Below are 21,475 nucleotides of genomic sequence, written 5' to 3' on the forward strand. Positions count from 1 at the left end.
ACCGGCAGGTAGCGTTAACTTGTTCCTATGTACAAACAACGTTGTATTATAAACGAAAGGTAACCCAGCAACGGCGATTATGAGCTTGTCCTCAGAATTAATGTTTTGGGTGGAACGAAAGATTAGATCGTATGTTTCTCCAGGATCAGCCAGCGCAAAGGACATCTATATTCCGATTGGCGGCTGGCGTTAACCGCTGCTTGCCGCTGAACCGCGTCATAGCTCATTACCATAAAATTTCAACTTTCTGATTGACGCTCAACACGCTCAAAACGCCCAAAACGCGACGCCGACAGATTTGCCGCTCCTTGCAGCTGAGAGAAGCCGGCTTCCATTGAAAATGAATGACTTCCGGTAACTTTAGACGCTCAAGTCGGTGGCGGTGTGAACGTACGGTAATAATTTGCTAAAGTGTCCTTACAGTTGCTTAAGTGTTTTTGCACAGTTTATGTAGTAAATCAAATTTGGTAAATACCCTTGAAAATTATTTGTAGCATTTGTGTATGAACAATTTATTACAGAATCAATCAAAAATCAATCTCACCTAGGGCAACCAAAGGGCTAGAACCGGTCCTGGCACTGCTGCAGGACAAACTTTGGTCAAGGAACCCAATGTTGTGGCAAGTACAGAGTGGAAAGACACTCAATACAGAAAGGGCTTCTTTCTTTGTCTGAGCCATGGTGAGTCATGGTGAGGTATGTCTTGTTTTATTAAAAAAAATAAAACAAGACATACCTCTACTATTGTGTGTCCCTTAAGGCCAAAAAGATGCGTTGGACAGTCTTCCCAGCAACCAACAGTCCTGTGACAGTCCTCATACACAGCCTGATGACATGTTCCCTTCTGGTGAGTCCATGCCTATTACACAGAATGTGACTTTTTTAATCTTTGCACTGATCATTATTCTTATATGTAGTCATAGTGTCTGTTTGTCTGGGGTTTCACTATTTGGCAAGTATGCATCTTCTCTACATATGGCCATTAACTATTCTAAAAATAAAACGGCACCATGTCAGTGTTGCTCCACTACATAACAAAACAGAACATAGTTTTGTGTAATGTGATTGGTTAAAAAACAAACTAAGCCACCAAAAATTGGTATGCAATTGTTTGGCTTTACAGTGCATGTTGTATCATCATATTTTCAAATGTACCCTTTCAGGTGGCGACAGCTCAGCAAGGTCAAATTCTCCAATGTCAACATCTAGTACAAGTATGAGTTGCACACCTCGACAACAGCTGGCATTTCAATTTTGAAATTCCTGGAAGAAGTTGCCATCTGAAGTCATCAGAAAATTAGAAGAAGGGGAGTGACCAACAAAGAGTGAGAGAGTTGAAATTATACGGCTGATTGTCAGTAAAAGTTTAAGAATATGCCCAACACATGGGAAGAAACACCTCAGTGAGATCGCAAGAAAGATGGCAAAGGTATATTCTGTGGCATTCACTGATGTCATTGAAGGTGAAATTGTGGGTAGTGGATAGGACTCACTCACAAAACATATGATCAGCAGGGTGGATAACTTGAGGAGAGGAAGCACTCCACTTTCTCTAAAGAGACAACTTAATAACACCAGTGAAGGAGAGGATACCCCACCCAGGAAAAGAAGACTAGACACCAATGGATGCATGAATTCTCAACCAATGTGTCTACTAACTGATGAAACACTGGAATCCCAGAAGCACGCACAAGAACAGTTAAAGAAAATCTACAAAGAAAGATGCCGGGACACCAAAGGTATTGAGAGAATGATGAGGACCACCTTCTTTGCTCAGAGAAAAGACATTATCAATGGAATTGAGACCTCTGATTTGACAAACAATTGGCTGTATTTATTTGAAATAAATGGCATGAAGACTGTCATCAATGTCCATGCCTGTAAGCTCTTTAAAATCAAAGCCATAGACAACAAATATGCCAGTTATTTCATACCTCAAGACCAGTGACAAGACAGGGAAGATGGAGACCTTCCTCAGAGAAATGGAAACATCAAGCAAGAATGTTGCAGATGTCAACGCTGCTGGGTTTCTTCAACTAATTGTTAAATATTTCAGTGACGAAGAGGACCAGATGTTCCATAAACTGGATCAAACAACCCTGCCCATTGAAGTGGACTGTGCTGAACTTCTAAGTACGCCATGCATTGTTGTGTAGAGTAAGTTTGAATATTTTCTTTTTCTGATCTAGTTATGATATATTATTATTATAATGTACTTTTGGTTATTAAAGGTGTAGTTCTTTTTTGCCTTCTTCTTCAACACATGATGGCATAGAAACAAAAATTTCTAAACTTTTATACTTTTTTTTTACCAGGCAGAACTAGAAAAAGGCAGCCCATAAACTCTCATAACCTGTGTGTGTGGTGTGTGTGTGTGTGTGTGTGTGTGTGTGTGTGTGTGTGTGTGTGTGTATGTGTGTGTGTGACAAAACATGCAGAAACAAACCATTTCACCAAAGAATCACTCAGTCATGTCACTATTAAAGGTGGCTAGAAATGGTGATAGGTGTAAAACCGAGCCCTGGGTATCCTGCTCTGCCTTTGGGAAAATTAAAGCTCAGATGGGCCGATCTGGAATGCCAAACCCACAGCACCAAAGTACATTATACATATTTACAGTATATAGGTCGATGTTCTGAATCTTGCTAGGAGTATTGCTGCTGTAATCAGCTCAGGCTCTTTCATGACGTCTCCAAAATGTTTCTGGATCCCTTGCGTGTATGAACAGGGGGTGTACACATCCTGCAACATGACTCCAACCTCTTCAGCTTGTCCCGCAACTGGTAGTGTTGGGAGCAGGAGGCCCATATGCACAGATGATTCCCCTTGGAGGATATTAAGGGCCATGGCAACAGGCTTCATCACAGCAGCATACTCGACCAAAAACCCCATTTCAACTGGATTGAACCTATAAAAGATGCAACGATAAAACAATTACTTTCTGGTGTCTTTATTATGCATTGTACATGTTAAATACACAAATAAATGAAAATCAATTAGTTAAATTATTTCATTCGAGACATCCACCATGCAAAGAAAACTCACTTACTTGTTATAGTTACAAGTGGATTCACCCATTTATCAGCCAGGCTTATTTATTTATATTATTCTTTAAAAACTAAATATATATTTTGTCTTTAATGCTGTGCAGACATTGCGAATTGCTTGTTCTCCTTGCTCTGAATGAACAGGGAGCTCCAGCCTGTCTGATTGGGTTGGAGAAACTGCAGCTTGCGTTCACGTTCCACTGTTTCATCAGCCATGGTTGACCTGCTGGTTTTATTCCAAAGAGCATGAAATTTTGCAAAGGCAGAGCGAGACTGCCTCTTGTAGGTTTCATTTGCACTCCTCCTTCAGCAGTGGCATCAACGTGGATATAGTTATAAGAGGAGATGGCATGCACACTTTTGGTGCCATGGAAGTACTCAAGGCCTGTGTTTCCACTGAGGATAGCAGACACATCTTGATACTCCACCTCTGACTCCTTTTGATCTTCTGTTGCATCATCAAGTGTGGAGTCACTCTCCTCTTGTACAATGGTGGCTTCCTCTTCTTTCTCCTCACCATATAATCAAAAGGCCTTCAGTAAGTTTGAGCCTCTGTCTGTCACGTGACGAGACTGCACATCTAAGTTATTGGTGAAACACAGTCACATGGTGGAACCTTTAGCGGAAGTCTCTCTCTGTGTCAAAATAAAACATTAAATGAGGCGTATGCCGGGGGGATAAAAACAATGACACATAGAATACTAAAGAGGTAAAAAGAAAAGTAACAAGCTTAATGTAGCCTAATGTAGCGGAGTAAGAGTACAGCTTGTTCTTCACAAATCTACTTAACCCTTGTATTGTCTTCACTTTCGGGACCCTCTCGACAGTGGTGCTCATAAGTTTACATGCTTAAATTGACTAAAAAGAGGAATAAAAAAATCATCTTTTGTAAATAGATCTTAATGCCTTAATTAAAAAAAGGAAAAATCCAACCTTCACCATAGATAGAAATTGGCATGGGATACTTTTCATAAAATCATCTCTCAATGCAAATCAAACCAGCTATTAGTCTAATAGGCGGGGGGGGGGGGGGGGGGGGGGGGGTATACTTATGCCCCCTGTATTTTAAGGAAGAACATATGTATTTACAATTCATTAGTCTTTCACAAAGAAAATTGGTGTCCTTAAAAGGTTGGATTTTCCTTTTTTTTAAGGTATTAAGATCTATTTACAAAAGATAATTTTTTTATTCCTCTTTTTAGTCAATTAAAGCATGGGCATATAAACTTATGAGCACCACTGTATTTGTTTTTTTTAAACAATTCTGAAATAAAATTTTACTTCATAACCTATTAACAAATAGTGTCTTTATCTCAATTTCAAACAATTGAGATAACATAATGTTTAGGAAATGCAATCAGTCTTTACTAGAACCCAATTCAAAATGGAAGTGTGATTCATTTTTTGTCATAAAGTTATAATTCATGTTAAAAATACACTATGGAAAAAACATAAGTGGTCATATCCAGAATCATTTTCTGAATTGAGTCAGGAATACATGTTTATCACAGAACATATGGTAAGACCATGGATTTTCAGGTAGAAAAATTTAACTTGTACCATTTTTCTTCGTGTAAAAATTTGAAATGGGTCAATTTGACCCAAATACCATACAAGGGTTATGTAAAAGTACAAGTATAGCGATTTTGAAATTTAAGACGTTTTAGGACCCCGCGGAAAGCCTGTACATTGAGTGAGTGTGTGGCATGGAGAGCAAGCGGTAGCGGTGTCAGAGTGTAAAGCGAGAGGAAGAAGAGATAGAAGAAAGAGGAAGAAGAAGAAGTGAGTTACCAGTGAACAATAACATAACAAGCTTCTCAAGAAATGGTGGCTTTAATCTGGAGGGTGTTACCCTGAAAGAACATCGGCCCAGGAGGGAATATCTTCTCTGTGCTTTGCACTTGACTTTATCATGGAAATGCGCGACGCTGCGTTGGACACAAGTGACTGCTGGTATACCCAGTAATGTTGAAGCTGAAAAACGGGTTGTTAAGCTCACTGAGAAAGTGCTTGCTGATAAATTGGACAGGTTGCAAAATGCTACTAAGGCTAAGCTACACAAAGCAAGCGTCTTAAGAAAATTAAACCAAGGGTTGTTGTTAAAGGGTGATATAATACAGAGATTTTATTAATGACATGAAAAGGAAAAGGAAAAAAACCATCAGGGACGTCATCAGCAACTAGTCGACCTCGTCTTGTCTTCAATCACATGAGTAAAATCTGAAGATGTGCAACTCTTAGTTCGTACGAGATCTCAGAACTTTTTCAACACCTTCCAATAAGTGCATTCAACCATTAATGCACAAAGTCAAAATTGAAAGAATAGCATAAAAAGTACATTACCTTCAAATAAGCCAAACTACAAAATGCCACATGTTATAGCAATTCTCCACTTATCCTAATTTGTTCTGCATCATGGTTATAATGTCAAACTGTTTAGTTCTTGCTCAATAGTTTTGTCATTCATCATCCTCTGAAGAATTCTTCCAAATATCCACACAGTTGAGGTGTGGGCAGGGTATTGTGAGGGTATGTGTGTGTCTATCTAAATAGGAACTGACAAAAAAACGTAAAATCCCCCTAAGTGCTACACAGTTTGAAATCCAGATTTCAAGCAGAATGGCCCGCCCCTATTAGCGCCTCTCCTCCACATCTATCAGCCCAATTAGATTATGTTTCTGTGTACTGCCTGCAGACAGCACTGGGGTTTATTAGCATGTGTGTGACCAGAGTGCCTAAGAGCCCCCTCTGAACTCAGCACAGCTGCAGGAATAAAATAACCCAAATAAAGCTGCTAGCGGCAATTTACGGGTTCTAAACCCTTGTTTGCTCATTACTAAAATTAATATAGGTATTGGTTATGGAACCGGCTACTGGTTAAAGTAAACTATGTTGTAATGAATTACCAATCAACACTGTTCTCCATATTGGTCATCATGACTAAAGTAACCTCTGCTCTGAGGGCTGACTCCTGGCCTCTCGCTTTGGTGACACTTGAGGTAGCTGTGTGCTTAAATGTCTTGAGTTTCATTTTTTTCCAATGGTGCATGAAATTTCACCTCATCTGTGTTGAGACAGTGTTGAAATAATTCAACAAATGCCTTCTCGCCTTTTTCCTTTCCTTCTGCAGAGATGGCTTCTGATGCGACCTGATCTGCTGTAACACGGTAAACATGCTCTTTTTCCGGTGTTTGATCAAATGGGTTCATGTGATGTATAGGGGACAGAATGCTCTGAACATCTTTTTCATCCTGTTTCTTTCTTTTCTCATCTAATTCTGTTTTCTGACAGAGATGGGAAGTAACAAAGTACAAACAGATAGTAGATTTTTCACAAATTTTTACTTTACTATTTATTTTTGTGGCGACTTTTTACTTTTAATACTTACATTTTAACACAAATATCCATACTTTCTTACATTTTACAAAATTGAATCGTTACTTTAGTTTTGTACAAAAGGTCGTCATGTCGGAGAATAGCGTGGCCTCACACCGCAAGCCACACAAGGAGAGAATAATTAGAGAAAAGAAAAAGTACGGAGCCCCCCTGGGGTCAGTTGAGAAAAGGATTCAAAACAATTCGTGCTCAAGGATTTATAAGCAAATTTAAGAGCAAAATAGGAAACATAGTTCTATATACTATGTTCTTACCCTAATTATAACTTGTCTCCTCCTAGTTGTACTACAGCACTTCAATCAATCAATCAATCAATCAAACTTTATTTCTAAAGCACATTTTAAAAACAACCAGGTTGACCAAAGTGCTGTACATAGACATGGAACAATACATAGACAGAATACAACACCAGACAAATACAACATACAGTTCTCATGCTGGATTAAAAGCCAGGGAATAAAAATGTGTTTTAAGTCGCAATTTAAAAACCGGAAGGCTGGGGGCCAGTTTGACATGTAGAGGCAGCTCATTCCAAAGTCTCGGGGCTGCGGCTGAGAAAGCCCGATCCCCTCTACTCTTCAGCCGTGTTTTAGGGGCAACAAGAAGAGACTGGTTTGCAGACCTTAAAGATCTTGAAGGAGCATTTGGCTTCAACAGATCAGTTATGTAGACTGGAGCTAGTCCATGGAGGGCTTTAAAAACAAACAATAAAATCTTAAAATCAATCCTAAAAGTAACTGGGAACCAGTGAAGAGAGGCAAGGACAGGGGTGATGTGATCTCGCTTACGAGTTCCAGCAGCAGCATTTTGAACCAGCTGTAGTTGAGAGAGGGAGGCCTGGCTAACACCTACATACAGAGCATTACAATAGTCAAGGCGTGTTGAGATAAAAGCATGTATAACCCTCTCAAAGTCTGTGAAGGATAAAAAGGCCTTAAGTTTAGTAAGAAGCCTAAGTTGAAAGAAACTTGCTTTCACAACAGAATTGATCTGCTTCTCCATTTTAAAATCACAATCCATTTTTACACCCAGGTTTTTTACAACAGACTTAACGTAGGGTTGAAATATGCCTAGGTCTATTTGTAAGACATCAGAGGTGCCACTGGGTCTTAAAACCATAACCTCAGTTTTACTCTTGTTAAAGTTTAAAAAATGTAAGGCCATCCAGGCTTTAATATCATTAAACAGTCAACTAATCTTGCTAAAGAACTACCATCATTTCTTTTGATGGGCAGGTAGATTTGTGAATCATCTGCATAAAGATGGAAGCTGATGTTGTTTCTTTTTAAGATACATCCAAGGGGAAGCAGATAGAGTGAAAAAAGAATTGGCTCGAGAATCGAACCCTGTGGAACTCCACATGTGAAGGACACAGAAGGTGAAATAGAGCCACCAAAACTGACTCTAAAATCTCTGTCTGACAAGTATGACCTAAACCACTCTAAGGCAGTGCCCCTAATCCCCACGCCATGCTCGAGGCGAGAAATAAGGATGCTGTGGTCAACTGTTTCAAATGCTGCTGTAAGATCTAAAAGAATAAGAATGACATAATCTCCAGAATCAGTTGAGATTGAAAGATCGTTAAAAACTCTTAAAAGTGCAGATTCAGTGCTATGAAATGTCTTAAAACCAGATTGGAACACCTCAAGAACACCATGTGTATCTAAAAACGACTGTAACTGTAAAAGAACTGCCTTCTCCAAAATCTTCGAGACAAAAGGGAGTTTAGAGATAGGGCAATAGTTTGAAAGTGCAGATGTGTCCAAATTTGCTTTTTTGAGGAGTGGCTGCACCACTACTTGTTTAAAAAAGGATGGTACAGAACCTGAAGTAAGGCTGCTGTTTATAATTTCTTGGATGGTAGGTCCAATAGTGTCCCACACCTCTTTAAAAAGGTGAGGCGGGACAATATCAGTGGGACAAATTGAGGGTTTCAAATGTGTAACTATATTTTTGAGAGTAGAGATGGACACAGATTCAAATCGGCTGAAAACAGCTGGACACTCTATGGAGATGGAGGGGTCAAAAGCGGGAAGTGAGATGCTTGCTCTAATTGAGGCAACCTTATCCACAAAAAAATGGAGACATTTTTCACAGGCCTCAGAGGATTCTACATGGTAGACTGTTAAAACATAACTTTGAAGACACTACCTTATTTATTTATTAAATTAACAGATAATTTTGTGTCGGTGTTGTAGTTTATATACGTTTCAGCAACGCCGGTTGCTGCTAGAGATCTTATTCCTCCAGGTTGGAGGACTGCTCGTTTTGCTAAAAATGAGTTTGTAGCTCTTTGTTAACCTTACTACGTTAGGAAAGATGCGTCATTTGTGATGTGAACACCCAGGAACCTGTAGCTGTCCACTACCTCAATGTCCGATCCCTGGATGCTCACCAGTGAGAAAGGGGATGTTTTCCTCCTGAAGTCGACGATCATCTCCTTTGTCTTGCTGGTGTTAAGCTGAAGCTGGTTGAGCTCACACCAGTTGACAAAGTCCTTGATAACCAGCCTATATTCCAGATCGTTCCCCTCAGAGACACAACTAACAACGACTGTGTCATCGGAGAACTTCTGGATGTGGCAGTGGGTGGTGTTGTGCGTGAAGTCCGAGGTATAGAGGGTGAAAAGGAAGGGGGAGAGCACCGTACCCTGAGGGGCACCTGTGCTGCAGTGCACCACATCGGACACACAGTGATGGAGCCTCACATACTGTGGTCTGTTGGTGAGGTACTCCGTAGTCCATGCAGCCAGGTGTTGGTCCACTCCGGCACTCTCCATCTTCACTTTGAGCAGCGAAGGCTGAATGGTGTTAAAAGCACTGGAGAAGTCAAAAAACATGACTCTCACAGTGCTCCCGCTGTCCTCCAGGTGGAGCAGCGATCTGTTCAGCAAGTAGATCACTGCCTCGTCCACCCCAATCCCAGGCTGGTAAGCAAACTGCAGGGGGTCCAGCTGTGTGCCCACCAGGGGTCGCAGGTGACGCAGGATGATCCTCTCCATGGTCTTCATCAGGTGAGAAGTCAAGGGAACAGGCCTGAAGTGGTTTGGCTCTCTGGGGCGCGGCAACTTCGGTTCCAGAACGACACAGGAGGTCTTCCACAGGGCTGGGACCTTCTCCAGGCTCAGGCTCAGGTTGAATAAGTGCCTGAGCACACCACAGAGCTGGTCCGCACAGTCCCTGAGGAGACTTGGGCTGATGCCGTCCGGGCCCGGGGCCTTCCTTGCCTTGATCTTCTTAAGTTGACTTCTCACCTGATCATCTGTTATGGAGAATGGGGTGGAGGATGACTGGGGTATGGGGATGGTGGAAGGTGAGAGTTTCAGGGAGGGGGAGGGGGGGGATGAACTGATGAGTGGGGCGAGGGGGGAGGAGCAGGCTGGTGGCCATTTTGTTGAGGGTCGTTGAAGGTGGCAGGCTGAGGAGGGGAGAGGGGGAGTAGGCCAGGGGAGGTGTGAAAGGTGTGAAAGAGGGGGCTGGGGGGTGTGAAGAGGGAGATGAGGAGGCAGAGTCAAATCTGTTAAAAAACAAATTCAGCTCATCTGCCCAGTCCTTGTCTCCTCCGGCTTGGATTCTCCCCACAGCTTTGCCGTGGCCGGAGATGTTCTGCAGCCCTCTCCAGATGTCCCTGGCGTTGTTCTGTTCCAGACTCTTTTCTAATTTTCTCCCGTAGATGACCTTCCCCCTTCTGATCCTGAGCCTGAATTCCTTCTGGACTCTGCACAGCTCCTCTCTGTCCCAAGATGCAAAGACCCTCTTCTTCTCATTTAGCAGAGCTTTAATCTCAGAGTTCACCCAGGGTTTGTTGTTGGGGAAACACTGGACGAACTTGGAGGGCACAGTCTTCTCCACACAGAAGTTGATATAGTCTGTAATGCATTGTGTCATACTGTCAATATCGGTGCAGTGGGGGGTGCAGAGTGCTTCCCAGTCTGTAATTTCAAAGCAGTCGCTGAGCCTATCACTTTCCTCCTCAGACCACTGCTTCACAAGCCTCTTCACAGGTTGTTGTTTGGTCACCACAGGGGAGTAGTCTGTGACCAGATGGACGAGATTGTGGTCCGAGCAGCCAGGGGGGGCTGAGGTGTATGCATCTTTGATGTTAGCATACAATAAGTCCAGAGTTGTGACAACCCTGGTGTGGCAATTAACATACTGGGTGAAGGTGGGGAGTGTTGGGCCGGAATCTTGCCCTTCTAGATTCTTTCAGGAAGAAGGGTTCAAGTCCGTAGGTTGGATAAAAGAACGTTTATTATAATAGAATATATATTCCAGAGACAAGGTTACAGAGAATATGCATCCATAGCTCTCCCTAAGTTTGTCTGACTCTTTTCCCTTTCTGCATGATCTTATGTGCACAGGGGGGTTCAGTTGCTACCACGTGACATGTTTGTGCGCTGTGTTTTGTCTTCAGAAGGTTAGTGCCTAGCAGAGCTTGGCCTGCAAAATAGATAACAGGTCTCAGACTGCTACTGGAGAGGACCTTCACCCAAACACAGGACGTGTCCCAAACCACCCTTGGCCCTGCTTTTCAGAATTAAACTCACTCGGCAGAGCTATCGTTGGACACATTGTACCAAAACAACTTATTAAAAGGTCACAGTAAACTTTATGAACTATCACACTGAAACCAAGCAGACTATGTGTAATGCTTTAGCTCTTCAGCCCAAAACATAAATAAATTTAACACACATGATTAATATAATGCACTACGTGAATATAATGATGTTTATGAGCACACATGATACGAATATATTTTATTCCAACAGGAGAGCAGAGGACAGGGAAGCATGATTGAAGTCCCCGGAGATGAGGAGAAGGGAATGGGGGTGCTGGTTTTGAAGTTGAGACACAACAGTGTGAATCTGATCTGTAGCTGCAGTGGCGACCGCCGAGGGGGGGATGTACACGGTCACAGCGATAACCTGTGAGAACTCCCTCGGGAGGTAATATGGCCGCATGCTAACAGCTAACGGCTCCAAGTCTCTGGTACAGAGGTGCTCCTTCACACTGATGTGTCCCAGGTGGCACCACCTATCGTTCACAAACACAGCAATCCCCCCTCCCTTCTTCTTACCGCTCTCCGTTGCTTTCCTGTCCGCTCGCAATAGTTTAAAACTATCCAGGGTGACTTGTGTGTCGAGAGAAAGTTCACACAGCCACGTCTCGGTGAAACACATGAGGCTGCATTCCCGGTACTCCCTCTGCAGTCGGGTCAGCACCGTCAACTCTTCCATCTTGTTGGAGATAGATCTAATGTTCCCCATGATGACAGACGGTAAACATAGTTTATACCGTCTTTTCCGTTCCCTGCGCTTCACTATTTATACATAAATATATGGAACTTCTTCATTAATGTCAGTTTAGTCATTCCTATTTTATCCTTTATTTTCTTTCCAGAAGGCATATCTGAGCCCACACACATACATGTAGATTTCTTTAAATGATAAGGGAAAGATTAAAAAAGAGGAACTGGATCTGTGAATTCTCACAGAATCACAACTGAATTCATATCTGGCTACTCAGTCAGAATCTTATTAATCTGGAGTCCCAGTCTCTGTTACAATAATCATAATCATACTGTATATGTGATGTTTTAGGCCTATTGGCAGACATCCATTTAAAATGTAGCCAATGGCATATAAAGAGCCTTTTCTCCATGTCCACTGAAGTTTCTCAGCTTGCACTCTAAAAAATGGTTGTCAATCGCAAGGCTACTTTTACTTTTATACTTTAAGTATATTTCCAAGCCAGTACTTTGTTACTTTTACTTCAGTAAAGAAGTTAAATTAAAGTATCTGTACTTCTACTTCAGTACGCGAAGTGAGTACTTTAGCCATCTCTGCTCGTTGACGTGTTCTGCCTAGCCATGTCCTTGACCTCCACTGTCATGGCTGCTCTCTCGTGCTGTGTCAGTGTCCACCTGTGGACTGCACCTTTGTTCAATGAAAAACCTGTAAGCCCAACTTTGGTCTTTGAGTCCCTGTTTGCTGTCTGTTCTATTACTTGGTCACATACAGTGCCTGCAAAGGCATACTGTATGCCTGCTGCCTCTGTGCCACAAAGCCTGTGTGTAGATTCTTGGATGAGTTTCCTTTAGAAGGATCATCTCCTGCCAGTATTCTGAGAAGTTTCTACTGTAATTTATTCTGTCATAGGAAAAGAACCACGGCAGCATTAACTGGCTGGAAAGATGCAAACCCCAGTTTACCATTTCAATGTAGGAGCTCCAAAAATGGTAATTCTTGCGTTCTTGTTGTTTGTTGAATTAGTCGTAGTCTTCAAGGACTGTGTTGAACACTTGTGATTCAATAATTACTTGACATATTTTTTCAGGAAAGGCACTTTGGAGGTCAGCAGCAACTTTTAAAGCAGCTTCACGGCAGTCTTGAGAAAGGGTTTCAAGGTAGGCTTGCTAGCGGAACCTGTGTAGTGCCTTGTACATCAACTTGTGGCTTTGGCTGCTTCTGTTATATTGGTGATCTGTTATAACTCCCCCAACAGACCCAGCAGCAATAACATCAGCCTCAATCAGAATCTCTTGTAAGCCAGCATCTCCAAATAGCTTGCCAATACAGGACAGGAAAGCCATACATGTGTGAAACTCCCCCATTCTAAGGTCTTTCCTTGTATTTTTCACTCATCCACCATATCTCCTGAGCTTTGGCATAGATGGCTTGGTCAAATAGTAGAACTATCTCCTGAAGTTGGAGGCTGTCTGCAATTTCTGTTGATCTTTTAAGGATGTTTTTTACAGTTCCTAATTCTGTAGGACTTTGGAATTGGATCTCCACAGATCAGTGTATTAAAACCAGTCCAGGAAGGAAGGACTTTGCCATGGACTGCAGTCTTCATCAGGAAGTAGGCATGATCTAATTGTTGTGCTGATTTCCTGGTAAGGATGTGGGTCTCGATTTAGTTCCACTTCTTTGAAAGCATAAGCACCTTCTGCATCCATCTGAAACTGTCTGTTTCCTGTGCAGTCATGTTCATCTTTTTTGTAAATAAATACAGTGTAGTTTCTGTAGCATCTGAAATTATACATTGCTTCTGAGGCAACAAGGTCCATTCCACGTATTTGTAGTTGCAAATGTACATGCCGCTGCAAGAAGCAGCTTACCAGCTGTCAGTATTTTACATTTTTGAAGTTTCTCATTTACTCTCTACCGGTTATAGTTTTTGGTGAAATATTTATCACATCTGCATATTATGCATTGCCTTGGAAGGATAAGTGGCGCTCTTTTTATATGGCCCTGAACCTCTCTTGTGGTTGAGCGGAGAACTCTAACCTTTGTTGGCATATTCTCATTTGTATTTGTGGTGTATGCTTCTTCATCTATTGTATTGAAATGAAAAAGATGAGGGAAAAACAGAAAATTGTGATGACTGCATGGATTGTAATGAAAAAGATAAGGGAAAAACAGAAAAATGTGCATACTAAAGCCTTGCTCGACCAAATAGTTGAATTGTCATTTAAGTATAAAGGTAGTCATGCTAAGATAATACATAATAAACTTTTATAAGAATAAATATATGGTATTTAACTTAATTTATGTTGTTACATTATATAATTATCTTTGTATGATTTTTCACTATTACCAAGATGTAAATATCAATAATTTATGTTTTGGGTTAAAATGGATTCTAAGCATTTATACCATGATTTATCCAAATGTTTGAGGTCAAACAAATACACTTAACCACTAAATTTATTGTGTTAGCATACTGCATGTAGCATTCTCTATGGTAGCCAACATGAATTGGCACATCTAGAATGTGGCCCTCTGTGATTTCATATTTTTCCACAGCTTTTTGGGCGATTTGGCTTTCTTTTGTATTTAAACTTTGCACAAACTTGTTCCAACTTGTTACTGAAAAGGGTTTGATGTTTGATGATGTACAGCTAGTATCATGCACTACAACACTCCATATGAAAGATAAAGTGTCATATTTGGTACCGGTATATAAATATAGGCCTACAATGTAACATTACCGCTTTGTCACTCCCGCCCATTTTGGGGTCCTAGTCTGGCCGTCTGCGATTGGTTAGTATTTTTAATGACGTTACAACAACAATCTGATTGGTTCAGCTACTAGAGCTGTCCCGCGATTTGCTTAAGCAGATTGACAATCAAAATACACATTTGTGAAAATATACTATCAAACCATAGAGTTGCCAACAAATTTTATTTGACTACATATAATTACTTAATATCGTACGTGAAAGAATCGTGCAATCTTTCAATGGAGATCAATCAACAACATGAAAAACGCGTTGGGCCCACCGTCTAAAGTGGTAGCCCCTACTATAGAGTGATTTCAAAGTAGTTTTAAACACATTGCTCCACATTGTTATGAAGCTCATCCTGTGACTTGATTTGTATTATGCCATCTCGATTTTCTTCAGTAATAGTGCCCCTAGTGGTGCGTTTGAATGAAACTTTCAGTTTCAGGTATTTATGTGGACACATCCAGTGAGTTCTGGGATGATTGGCCCAACACCTTAATGACAAGGAGTGTGATGAATAAATTACGTCAGTTTTTTGCGGTCAAGATGACAACAAAAAGATTTGGTTTGAAAGGGAAATTAGCTGCCCGACAAGCAGATTGAAAAAGTATAAATACAGACAAACACACACCCAAAAGCACACAGAAACAGACGTAGCCTGGAAGTCAGAGGGCTGTAATTTGTTCATTTGCATTGCAGGGCACGATAGGAGCACAACTCCATTAATCTTCTGACCGATTTAATTAGACTGTGTGATGACAAGAGGGTTCCTGGAGGATGTCATATTATTGCTGAGAGTAATGATGATTCAGACTTGTGCAGACGTGGTTAATAAGTGCAGAGCAGCGTTTTAACTTGCATAATCACTTTGAGGACATACAGTAGTCCTGGAATGAGCTGAACAGCTGAGGCTTCACAGAATTCTAAGCAGTAATTCTTAGAAGGGGAAAATGACATGACGTTCAGTATTTGAAAAAACATGCAATTGGCGATTTAGATTATTCAGATCTTAATTGTCTGTTGAGGACAATGTGCTGTAGAGGGAAAAACCAATCACAACATACAACAGGACACGGGACATTTATCACAACAAGTACAGAAAACAACCAAAGACAAAAGATCACCAGTATGAAACCATTAAAATGGAAGCCAAAATAAAGTGCTGCTGAGCTGTGCAGTTGAGGTTCAGTGAAAATGAAATGAGTTTTATAGCGCCTGGAACAAAGAAAAAATTAAACTGATTGCTTTTTACGTTGGGGAACCTGTATCTCCGAACACATTCCTCTAAGAGTTATTTATTTGTACTGCAGCTCCTTAACATTGATTATAAGTGTGTAGTTGTAACAATGTATTGTTTATTAAGGTTTGGTAAATGTGTTATGCAGGGTGGAGAGAGAAGTAATATGCTTGACTTCAGCTAGTAAATGTGATTGGAAAATTTGGAAATAAGTGAATGAGTTTAATTTGAAGGATGTCAAGTCTGTTAAAGGAAAGAAAGTTAGAAAATCCTGTTAATAAAGACAGAGGACAGCCTGCTGAACGAACGCGACTAACATGTCCTGTCTCTCCTTTTCCTGCATAAAAACAGAGCATATTTATCTGTTAACAGGTTACTCATGTTTGAGGCCTGTAACACTTGCAATAAGACACATCTCATGTTGAACTGGGCAGGGTACATCACTTTTCATCAGACTCACCCTGGGTTTGGTTAATTAAGTCGCCAAAATACCCCGGCAAATAAAAACCCCCCTACTTCCCCTTTTGGGACTTTGGGGGCCGCTAAACGAGGGAAAATAACCCCTCTGAGGAAATTTAAAATTCCCTTTAAACCAATTCAAAAAAAAACCCAACCCCCTCTCTCTTTTTTTTTTCCTTTCTTTCCTTCCTCCCCCGCTAAGCACCACACCCGCACACGCACCCCCACAAAACCCGCCCCACCCCGCACGCCCGCAGGCAAAACCACGCACCCCACAACACCACACACAAAACCACCCAAACACAAACGGCCCTGTTCGAGGGGATTATGAAAGCAGACTTTGCTGATTAGCTCTCATAAGGGGCCGGTGCCCTATGAAAAATTTTTGTTTCCCTTTCTAAATCTCGTTAGGAAAATCCCGTAGTCAATGTCCCCTACAGCGGGAAGACCTACCCCCTAAAAATCCGTATTTTGGGGGTCCTTCTGTAACCCCTTTTGGGGGGTAAAATTTTGGTTTTTAAAAAAGAATTCTAAAAAGCGCACTCCCAAGGGCCCAAAGCAATAAACCTTTTGGGCATTTTGGGTTTGTGGTTCAAGCTCTCTGGAGGGTTTCCCAAACACCCGGGTTTACTTAAATACATTCCCCCCGCGGCCCGCCTTTTTCCAGGTCTTCATTTTTTGCTTCTTGTGGCCAGGGAAACCCAAACCCCTTAAAGGCTTTCTTCATTTTTGGAAGCGTTCCCAAAAGAGGTTTTAGCCCTTTTGGGGCTTATTGTTGAATTATCACTTACCCAATTTGTTTTCACCTATCCTGCACCATGGGGGAACCGGGGTGAATCTTTCACAGTTTAAAAAAACTGACGGGAGTCTTGGGTTTGCTTCGGGTCTAGCTCCATGTAATGGGCAGTAACTCCTAAAAAGCCACGCATGGTCCTGTCAGTCCAGATATCTATAGTAACAGACACTGTCTGTTTTCTCTAATTTTGATTTGATCTTGGCCTCTTTGAAGTTGCAAGCTCATTCAGTCCTCTTGTTATGCTGCACCGACTTACTGCACAATATTTTTCATCTACCGCTGACAAAAAATTCTGGAGCAGGGATTGTTAATCAATGACAGTGGCGGGTTGCGTGAAATGATGAGTTCATTAATAATTGCCTCAGTGATGGCCTTCTGCCTAGGATGTCCCTGAAGGTGCACTTGCACACTTCTTGGCTGAATATGATTGACTCAATGCTCCTCTGTCCCTCTTGTTGGAATAAAATGTATTCATATCATGTGTGTTAAATTCATTTATCCCCAGGGCCATAAATCATGCAAAAAGGGAAAAAAGTTAGACAAACTTGGGGAGAGCTAGGGAAGCATATTCTCTGTAACCTTGTCTCTGGAATATATTCTTTTGTAATAAACGTTCTTTTACCCAAACCCTACGGCCCTTAAACCCCTTTTTCCCTGAAAGAATCTAGAAGGGCAGGATTCCGGGCCCAACACTCTCCAATAGTACCTTTTTTAGCATTGGTGAATTCTGTAAACCTGTAGATGGACATGGAAAATAATTTTGCATCCCACTAATACAATCTGCATAAAACTGACGTGTAGTGTTTCTGTGGGGATTTGCTAAAGTAATACTACATTTTTCGATCATGTTTTTTTTCCTTAAATAAAATGTGGGCACTGCAGCCAAGAGTGGCTGTGAACTGAAACATCACATATGCTTTAATGGAGCAAGCTTGATTTAGTTACATTCAGATATTAAATAAGGTCTCCAACTAAAGACATCATATAGTCTAATCTTTTGCTTCTTAACACATCTCTCTAGCCCTCAGACCTGGTGAAAAATCAACTGTCACATCATATGAATACAACTATAAAGATACAATTTGCCTGTTCCCAGCATAAGCGCAACACTTTGCAATGGTTAGCTTGTTACCTGTGATGATATAGGCTAAATGTAATGTCTTTTTTCACATTAGCAAGTGACTTAGCAAGTGTTTGATCTATCTGGGTGCGTTTTGAGATGCCTGATGAAGTTTGACGTTGTTGATCGAGCATCATTTATCTTGATGCCACACCTTGCATGTAGCTGTTTGTTTACCACCTATGTTTACGGGGTTATTGAAACCAAAACTAATGATAAAAGGCACAACTCCGGGAGGACTTGGTGTCGCCGTCGTCAATGCATTTTTTTAAATATTTCAATTCAGTTCAATTTTATTTATAGTATCAATTCATAACAAGAGTTATCTCAAGACACTATACAGATAGACCACACTCCAGAGTTTACAAGGACCCAACAGTTCTAGTAGTTTCCTCCAGAGCAAGCAACAGTGCGACAGTGGCGAGGAAAAACCTCGGACAGACCCAGGCTCTTGGTAGGCGGTGTCTGACGGGCCGGTTGGGGTTAGTGGAAATAACAAAAATAGAAAAAATAGTAGTTTGGAGCAGTTCTTTGTAGTAGTTCATGGCATAGCAGGGCACTGTGCGGCATTACAAGGCACAGCAGGATGTAGCTGGGCACCGCAGAGTGTAGCAGATAAACATGGCATCGCAGAACGTGTAGCGGGACCATGGCGACAGCTGCTACCATGATTTTGGAGCATCACTGATCCAAGGGAACATGCTGGGGAAAGAAGAACATAAGGACTCCGGGGAATGACTCCCCAGAGCTAGGTTAGTAACACGCATTTCTGGGACATGGATGCACATAAATGAAAAGATAGGAAGATAGAGGAGAGAGGAACTCAGTGTGTCAAAGGAAGTCCCCAGCTGTCTAAAACTATTACAGCAAAACCAAGAGAAACAGGGTAAAGAGAGGAGCCTGGTCGGGCTAGAACTCTCCCCAACCGGATTGGGCTGTATGCCAAGTCTCCCTTTAGTTTTATTATATGCTTGATTATATAATAGATAAATCTGACAACTATGACGAGAAGCAGGTGGGCCGGGACGCTGCGACTCCTCACTCCCTAACAATATTCAATTCTATGCCCTAACTATAAGCTTTATCAAAGCATAACCAAGAGAGACAGGGTAAAGAGAGGAGCCTGGTCAGGCTAGAACTCTCCCCAACCGGATCGGGCTGTATGCCAAGTCTCCCTTTAGTTTTATTATATGCTTAATTATAGGGGTGATCCGAGTACCCGGCTGAAACGAGTATCCGGTATGGATAAAGCACTTTTGCCGAGTACAAGTATTATACGAGTAATATGAGTCAATATCCGTGCTCGGATTGATAACAACTCCTCAACTGGCCGCGCAGCGTTCTGTGATAATCACAGCGCCCCCCCCCGCCTACAAACCCGCTCGGATCAATCACACACACACAGAACATGGAGAAATGCGCTCTCTCTCTCTCTCTCTCTCTCTCTCGCACTCTCTCTCGCTCTCGCTCGCTCCCGCTCCCGCTCGGGTCTGCGGATCTGTTCCGTTAATGTTTAGGGTTTCTTCAGCTTCAGGTTTGTTTTTAACTTCGGTTTGTAGTACTTACATAGTAACCAGTAGATTTCTGGTGAACGTGGGTTTCAGACATGCTGCTTGGTTTAAATGCAACTCCCGTTGCGTCTCTGCCATCGGAGATTTTTTTTTCAGCTGTCCCCCGCCCCCTCTCTCTCTGTGTCTCTCTCTTACTCACTCACACACACACACACATATATACCTTGTGTGGAAATAAAATAAATAAAAAAAATAAAAAAGAACCAAAAACAAAAAAAAATCACACACACAAAATAAAGTTAAAAAAAGAAAGTTATATTGAGTATGAAAACTCTTGTTCATCACATTTTACTTTATAATTGCAACCGCATGTGTTGTTGCAAAATGTTCTGTATATAGTTTGTTTGTTACCATGACAACACCATTGATCTGAAGCTTGATGTTGTCATGTAAATAGTTTTCAAATCAGCAATAAATATAACAATTTTTGATCAACTCATATCAATTGCATGCTTAAATAACATACCGGTTAAAGCCCTGCACATTTCAAGAGAACCAGACCCACTTCCTGGTTAAATCTGACCACTTCCGGTTTAGGCCCCGCCCAGTCCGAGTAAGGATCCGGATACAGATAATTCATGTGGTAAACAGATACAGATACAGATAATGCTGTACTCGCTCATCTCTACTTGATTATATGATAGATAAATCTGACAACTATGACTAGAAGCAGGTGGGCCGGGTTAGGCGGACGCTGCGACTCCTCACTCGCTAACAATATTCAATTCTATGCCCTAACTATAAACTTTATCAAAGCATAACCAAGAGAGACAGGGTAAAGAGAGGGGCCTGGTCAGGCTAGAACTCTCCCCAACCGGATCGGGCTGTATGCCAAGTCTCCCTTTAGTTTATTATATGCTTGATTATATGATAGATAAATCAGACAACTATGACGAGAAGCAGGTGGGCCGGGTTAGGCGAACGCTGCGACTCCTCACTCCCTAACAATATTCAATTTGATGCCCTAACAATAAGCTTTATCAAAGAGGAAAGTCTTAAGCCTACTCTTAAATATGGAGACGGTGTCTGCCTCCGGAACCCCAACTGGAACCTGGTTCCACAGGAGAGGAGCCTGATAGCTGAACGCTCTGGCTCCCGTTCTACTTTTAGAGACTCGAGGAACCACAAGTAACCCTGCATTCTGGGAGCGTAGTGCTCTTGTAGTACTATGAGCTCTTTAAGATAAGATGGTGCCTGACCATGAAGAGCTTTTGTAGGTGAGAAGAAGGATTTTAAATTCTATTCTAGATTTTACAGGAAGCCAATGCAGAGAAGCTAAAACAGGAGAGATGTGGTGTCTTTTCCTGGTTCCTGTCAGAACACGTGCTGCAGCATTCTGGATTAGCTGTAGAGTCTTTATGGATTTTGGATTATGAATATGTGAGTATAGGTATAGTACATGCGTTTCGTTGCACAGTATGGCAAATGGCAGGGGACATGCAGACAATTGCATGACAGCAGGTTGTTGACGAGTCTCGAAGCTCAAGTCTGAAGTCTTTTGGGTCGAGTTGCAAGTCAAGTCTGAAGTCAGCTGTTTGTGCGACTTAAGTGCAACTCCAGTCCAAGTCTCAGACTCGTGTCCCCATCTGTGGAAGTGGGTACTACATGCTGCAGTATGTAGTAGGCGATTTCAAAAACGGCCATTGTCATCTCAACAAGCCTCCACTAATTCTAAAAGATTGATGGAATTACATGTAAGGAATTAAGTCTTCTGGGATGGGTTTATTCAAATAATAAATAATATAATGAATTCTGAACACTCAGATACTTTACAAAGTTTTAAAATCCACACATAAACGGAATTTGAAAAACAAATTTAAACTAATGTATTTCAATGGGAAG

At 41.6% G+C, this 21,475-nt stretch overlaps 3 long non-coding RNA genes across 3 annotated transcripts; 2 read left to right on the top strand and 1 right to left on the bottom strand.

Moving 5' to 3' along the window:
• Positions 1–6,004: 6,004 nt before the first annotated feature.
• LOC116673248 (uncharacterized) lies at positions 6,005–12,399 on the top strand. Its single transcript, XR_004327798.1, has 2 exons — positions 6,005–6,214; positions 12,310–12,399. It is a non-coding gene; the product is annotated as an uncharacterized LOC116673248 (long non-coding RNA).
• Positions 11,866–21,222, bottom strand: LOC116673249 (uncharacterized). The gene is made up of 3 exons (XR_004327799.1): positions 21,079–21,222; positions 14,511–14,519; positions 11,866–11,879 (listed from the first exon to the last, which is right to left on the bottom strand). It is a non-coding gene; the product is annotated as an uncharacterized LOC116673249 (long non-coding RNA).
• LOC116673246 (uncharacterized) lies at positions 12,638–13,213 on the top strand. The gene is made up of 3 exons (XR_004327797.1): positions 12,638–12,680; positions 12,779–12,848; positions 12,947–13,213. It is a non-coding gene; the product is annotated as an uncharacterized LOC116673246 (long non-coding RNA).
• Positions 21,223–21,475: the final 253 nt, after the last annotated feature.

This window comes from Etheostoma spectabile, chromosome 23 (genome assembly GCF_008692095.1).
Source record: "Etheostoma spectabile isolate EspeVRDwgs_2016 chromosome 23, UIUC_Espe_1.0, whole genome shotgun sequence".
NCBI lineage: Eukaryota > Metazoa > Chordata > Actinopteri > Perciformes > Percidae > Etheostoma > Etheostoma spectabile.